The sequence below is a fragment of the Pecten maximus genome, chromosome 10 (assembly GCF_902652985.1).
Source record: "Pecten maximus chromosome 10, xPecMax1.1, whole genome shotgun sequence".
NCBI classification, from domain to species: domain Eukaryota; kingdom Metazoa; phylum Mollusca; class Bivalvia; order Pectinida; family Pectinidae; genus Pecten; species Pecten maximus.
Genome location: NC_047024.1, coordinates 10,307,697 through 10,314,998, shown reverse-complemented (window position 1 = coordinate 10,314,998; position 7,302 = coordinate 10,307,697). Strand labels below are relative to the sequence as shown.

Here is a 7,302-nt window from a genome sequence, read left to right as displayed (position 1 = left end):
AAAAATTTCATTTCTCCAGTTTGCTAAAAAAATTGCCTTAAGTTTATAAAATATTGTACTCTTCAGCCAATTTATACTTGAAAACTCAGAATGTTTACTAAGTGAGAATGAACCAGTAATTGGTCCCCGGGGGGTTAATTGGGGACAGGTCACCTGGCCACTAAAGAGCTAGACTGATCATCATCTTACAGGTAAGGTGTGATGTGATGCATGTCCTCTCAAGGCTATGGAGGGTTGCATATTGGGCCCAGGTGGCCATTGGCAACAGGGTTATAGGCCTGTTCCTAGATGTTTGGCTTCACTATAGTATTATGTAATGTACAAGCAGAGACATATCTGTATATATGTCTCTGGTACAAGTAGTCTGGACATGTACATGTCTCAAGATCTGTCGACAGAACATACAATGTAATATCATATAGATGACACTTACTGTGAAATTTTCGAGTTAACATTCAATAAAAATTTGAAATGAAGTACATGTTTACCTGAGTCAGCCATTATTAGGCCTCTGAAACAAACTGATGTGTTAATAGAAGCATGTAAATGATTAAAATGATCGTGAACAGCATCAAAATTAATCTCTAAAGCAAATTCTTCATTATACACTGTTGAAGTCTTTATATATATATATATATATATATTGAAACATTGTGCATTATATTACCGGGGTTATGTCTTTTGTGATCATAAGTTAAAAAAAGTAGTTGTGCACTTATTATAAGTTTACTTCAGTACTTTAAATCCAATGCACTCCTCACTTCTTCTTGGATGCAAAGGTTAACTGATCGACACTCAACTGAGGGGAACGCCCCCCCCCCCTCCCCCCCCCCCCCCCCCCCCCCCCAAAAAAAAAAACCCGTTTTAGATGTTTGACCTAAAACCTAAAATTTCAAATTCAAAAAATATTTTGGAGCTTTTTTTAATTTTTGACAAAAATTGTAAAATTTCAACTTTCCAAAACAGTTTTGAGTTTTTTGGTTTTCAGGTTTTAAAACATAAACCTAAAAATCTAAAAACCCAAAACAGTTAAATTTTAGTTCAAAACATCAGATAACACTATATATACATTGTTTTGTATATATAAGACTTTACCCCTCCCCAGCCAGAGATTCCTCTGATCCCGACATCACACTTTTTAACAAATCTTCAATGCTTACACAACAGTAATATGTACCAGTGATCTTGCCAGACATGTACATGTACCAAACTTGTTGTCATGGGTCTCAGGTGTGTAAGTCATCACCACACCTGGTCAGTTTCTCCTTTTTACAATTAGCCCTATAGGGGGTCTATTCATAGCCTGGTCAACTAAGACAATTTATCTGTGGTAAGATTTCTTTATCTGTTTATCTGTACCTAAATTAACACCTTGATACAGGTTTTTCAATTCAATTTATTAGTACAAATACAGTGAATAAATACAGTGAAAACATAATAAATACATACAAACAAAACAATAAAGTTCGGACACACAGAGACCACACATACGCGACCGCAGCACTAGTGTAGAGAGTGATTTTATTTTATTATAAAATCTTATCGTCTTTTGTTGCCGAGAATAATCACTTTTCCTAAATTTGAAAGATCCTTATATGACATTTCCGTTTTCTAAAAGTTGTACACATCTCTCTCTCTCTCTCTCTCTCTCTCCCTCTCTCTCTCTCTCTCTCTCTCTCTCTCTCTCTCTCTCTCTCTCTCTCTCTCTCTCTCTCTCTCTCTCTCTCTCTCTCTCAATGACATCCTCACACAGACCTAATACACACACGCCTGTCACATCCATTCAGCTCGGGCCGTATCGTAACGCTATACTCCATTAATGCATCATATTATACAATGTAAATTAATTCCATCATCATCAGATATATTATTATTAATTATGGATAAAATTCTTTCATTAATAGATATAGAACATAGAAGAACGGTTTTAATGCATCATACCAATTTACAAATGTACGTCCTATTTTGAATCGCAACACGCTCCGTGACGGTATTAATTCGCAGAACGATATACAAGCAGCGACAACTTTCTATTCGTATGTAGGTTATAAGGAATATCAGAATAGGGCATATATATTAATGGTAACTTGTAGCATGTTCTGTCGTTTACAGTAAATGTACTAGATCTAACTTGTATATACAAATACTGTACATCAGATAGAAAAGAGGCGATGTGACATTGAGCAATAATGTATTATAATTTCTTTATCACAATTATGTCAACTCTTTCTTACATATTTCGATTTGGTCGGTCTTTCCTGTCATAGATGTGTCCCTGGACAAGACACCTAACCCTAATTCAAGATCTGATTATTTTTCCCTTATGTCACAATACACATAGGAGAGTTGACATTGAACTGGTACATGCATATAAGATAATAGTACAATACTATAATAACAATTACAATGTAATACAATATGACTGTGACATACATGTAATTATATGACAATGGAATTCACGTACATTGTACACTATTACAATTTGTATCAATGTATATTGGTGTATAATGATATCAATATTGTGGAATGATATTATGTCATGTAATACAATATCAATTAGCAACATCAATATGTAACAGAAACATGTACATATTTTAACATGTAACTATATATTAGTGATATATGTTGTTTCATAATGCATGTACATTGTAGTTTGCTCTGGATGACATGCGAAGGGCCTCTCGTTTGTTATTCAGTGAGTTAGTTACCATCTACTTTAAAGAGACCCCGCCTCAAAATGGCCATGTCTGTTTACGAGCCACAAACTCAACAAACAAACACAGGAAAGAATCGCACTTGAATACAAATTAACACAAGCTTTTCGTCAAGTTATACTATGAAACATATAATATAGATTGTACTATGACTGTTTATGCATAATTTTGTATTACTAAATTGACATGTATTATGTGTTGCCTTACCAGACCATGCTTGACTTTAAATTAAATGGGTATTTTCCCAAGCAAGAACATCTTACCACATGCAAAAGAAAAAAATACTCTTACTTGTCTATGTCAATACCACTTATACCTAAGTACACCTATACCCAAGTACACCTATACCCAAGTATTACTATACCCAAGTATTACTATACCCAAGTACATGTACCACTATACCAAAGTATTACTATACCTAAGTATTACTATACCCAAGTATTACTATACCCAAGTATTACTATACCCAAGTATTACTATACCCAAGTATTACTATACCTAAGTACCACTATACACAAGTACCACTATACCCAGGTATTACTATACCCAAGTACCACTATACCCAGGTATTACTATACCCAAGTACCACTATACCCAAGTATTACTATACCCAAGTATTACTATACCCTAGTAACATTATATCTGTGTATTACTATACACTAGTAACATTATATCTGTGTATTACTATACACTAGTAACATTATATCTGTGTATTACTATACCCTAGTAACATTATATATGTGTATTACTATACCCTAGTAACATTATATCTGTGTATTACTATACCCTAGTAACATTATATCTGTGTATTACTATACACTAGTAACATTATATCTGTGTATTACTATACACTAGTAACATTATATATGTGTATTACTATACCCTAGTTACATTATATCTGTGTATTACTATACCCTAGTAACATTATATCTGTGTATTACTATACACTAGTAACATTATATCTGTGTATTACTATACACTAGTAACATTATATCTGTGTATTACTATACACTAGTAACATATAACATATCTGTGTATTACTATACCCTAGTAACATTATATCTGTGTATTACTATACCCTAGTAACATATAACATATCTGTGTATTACTATACTGTAACATAATATCTGTGTATTACTATACACTAGTAACATTATATTTGTGTATTACTATACACTAGTTACATTATATCTGTGTATTACTATACACTAGTAACATTATATTTGTGTATTACTATACACTAGTTACATTATATCTGTGTATTACTATACCTTAGTTACATTATATCTGTGTATTACTATACCCTAGTAACATATAACATATCTGTGTATTACTATACCCTAGTAACATTATATATGTGTATTACTATACACTAGTAACATTATATCTGTGTATTACTATACCCTAGTAACATATTATAAATCTGTGTATTACTATACCCTAGTAACATTATATCTGTGTATTACTATACCCTAGTTACATTATATCTGTGTATTACTATACCCTAGTTACATTATATCTGTGTATTACTATACCCTAGTTACATTATATCTGTGTATTACTATACACTAGTAACATGTTATATATCCGTGTATTACTATACCCTTGTAACATATTATATATCTGTGTATTACTATACCCTAGTAACATATTATATATCTGTGTATTATTATACACTAGTAACATATTATATATATGTGTATTACTATACTGTAACATAATATATCCGTGTATTACTATACCCTAGTAACATATTATATATCCGTGTATTACTATACTGTAACATAATATATCTGTGTATTACTATACTGTAACATAATATATCTGTGTATTACTATACTGTAACATAATATATATGTGTATTACTATACATTAGTAACATATTATTTGTCTGTGTATTACTATACTGTAACATAATATATCCGTGTATTACTATACCCTAGTAACATATTATATATCTGTGTATTTATATACTGTAATATAATATATCCGTGTATTACTATACACTAGTAACATATTATATATCTGTGTATTACTATACCCTAGTAACATATTATATGTCTGTGTATTACTATACCCTAGTAACATATTATATATCTGTGTATTACTATACCCTAGTAACATATTGTATATCTGTGTATTACTATACCCTAGTAACATATTATATATTTGTGTATTACTATACTGTAACATAATATATCTGTGTATTACTATACCCTACTACCAGGTGTCATTATACCCATACAGCAATATGTATCAATTATGGACTTTTGGTGTGGTTAATATGGCGTTAAACTGACCTGGTAGAATCAACTATAACTGATGTCATTAATGTTACTTTAATACTATATTTGAAACGTATTGGCAAAGGTGGATTTTCATTATACATTGGAGCACTGTGACGACACAATGACTATGACGTCATAAACGCAATATTAACGAGGTGATTATATAGAGGATATTGAATGGTTTCCCGTTTAATATAACATATATTTCACGGGTATGACAGAATATCGATATTTTCACGAGTGCGATTCTGTCATACGAGTGAAATATATGTTATATTTAACGGGAAACCATTCAATTTTCTTTTTATTGCATTTAATAAACTTAAAAACAAAGTTAAAAACATCGAAAAATTAATAGCGTCAAAAAGTGCCGGAATCAGTAATGACGTCATTTCTTTGTGACGTTACTCCACGTCAACTTGACGGCGCCATTTTGAAAGGACTGATCAACGAATATAGGAGAATATGTGCATGAAGAGCTAACGTCAAGTGAGTATTTTGTTAAAAACTGGTCTGAAAATTTCAGAAATACAGCAAAATAACCAATCTATCTATCTCCGCTTCGGTTGGAAAAATATAAGTTTTGCAGTGAAAATATAAGTTTTCCGTTTTTGACCAGTCAGAGCGGACCTTTGTATTCACCTCGTTGAAACTTGCCGATTTGTCCAATCGAAGCGGAGATAGATAAATTGGTTATTTTGCTGTATCTTTGAAATATTCTGACCAGTTTTTTGACATAATACTCACTTGACGTTAGCTAGACTATTCATGCACAGATTCTCCGATAACAGCAGAAAACGCTTACATTGCGTTGATCAGTCCTTTCAAAATGGCGCCGTCATGTTGACGTGGAGTAACGTCACAAAGAGATGACGTCATTACTGATTCCCGCACTTTTTTACTATTAATTTTTCGATGATTTTAATTTTGTTTTAAGTTTATTAAATGCAATAAAAAGAAAATTGAATGGTTTCCCGTTAAATATAACATATATTTCACTCGTATGACAGAATATTTCGATATTTTTCACTCGTGCTTCGCACTCGTGAAAATATCAATATTCTGTCATACTCGTGAAATATATGATATTAAACGGGAAACCATTCAATATCCTCTATATATTTAATTCACTGGCAAAAATGCAATAAAGAATTATAATTAATGGGAATTGATGAAAGTCGGATCATATCTAATATACCAAAGTTTCAATATTATATCTGAGTACCAATTACACCCATTTATCACTATGTCGATCGCTCGAGAAAATAATTAAGGTTTCAACTGCAAATTCATAAAAACCGATCAACCAGATAATAATTAAAGGTTTTAAGGTTTCAACTGCAAATTCATAACAAAACCGATCAATCATATTTGATTATTTAATGCTACATGTAGATTTATATTAGTCATCTATATTGCAAATAGAACTTTCTATTCTAGAATAATAGAATACTATGGCTTTGAATAATGAGGGGAGAAATGGATACAACATATAGGTATTGTGCTCTGGCATAGTAAAAATAAAAAAGTGGTCTAGATTTGTCTCGTGATATCAACCCACCGGTTACTATCTTGGTTATCATCTGTATTCAAAACGAAATAAATCATGCAATAAATGTGCCCAATAATTTTGCTAAGGGCCATTAAATATATTTTTTCTTTAACCTTCAAGTATGACAGGCAGAGACATATAATAGTATAGACTAGAAGTCTCTGTTCACGGTAGATCATTATGAGCGTTTGCGTTCAATATTTACATACTAGGGTTATCTCCCCGAATAGCATACTTTCAGTTTCCAGCAGATGACGCCACTTGCTCTTCCTTACGTCAGTTGCTGTTTATCATACACATGCATTACAGTAGCTGCTTTCAGCCGGGAAAGAACAGATGTCGGCATGATAAACAGAGGTTATACATAGAGTCTGCCAAGTTACCAAAGAGAGTGAGTATCTGTATGAAGGAACATGTGTCAATATATTTTAACTGAAGCCGATAATAGTCACATTTGGTTGATAGATAGGCCTAAACGTTCTTTTTACTGCGTAAACGCAAGTTGTTTACAAAATCAATATTTCGTACGTTTGCTGTCATGCTTGTAAATATGAACGAAATATGTGTGGGTGATAAATTGGCCGATTTTGTTTCCAAGGTTCACTATTCCTATAGATTGCTGTGGCACATTTTACAATTCACCGGTTTGTTTTGATACCCGGTCAGTTTTCATTTCTGAGCTTGTAAACATATGCAGCCATGCGTAACGAGAGCAGGGCCTCGAGAGCATACCTCCATTGCCAGTAAT

At 32.3% G+C, this 7,302-nt stretch overlaps 1 protein-coding gene across 1 annotated transcript in view; it reads left to right on the top strand.

Moving 5' to 3' along the window:
• Positions 1–6,459: 6,459 nt before the first annotated feature.
• Positions 6,460–7,302, top strand: part of LOC117336066 (MAP kinase-activating death domain protein-like) — a 124,622-nt gene continuing 123,779 nt past the window's right edge. The window contains 1 exon segment of the mRNA XM_033896428.1: positions 6,460–6,945. The gene's annotated coding sequence lies outside the window, so the exon portion shown is untranslated.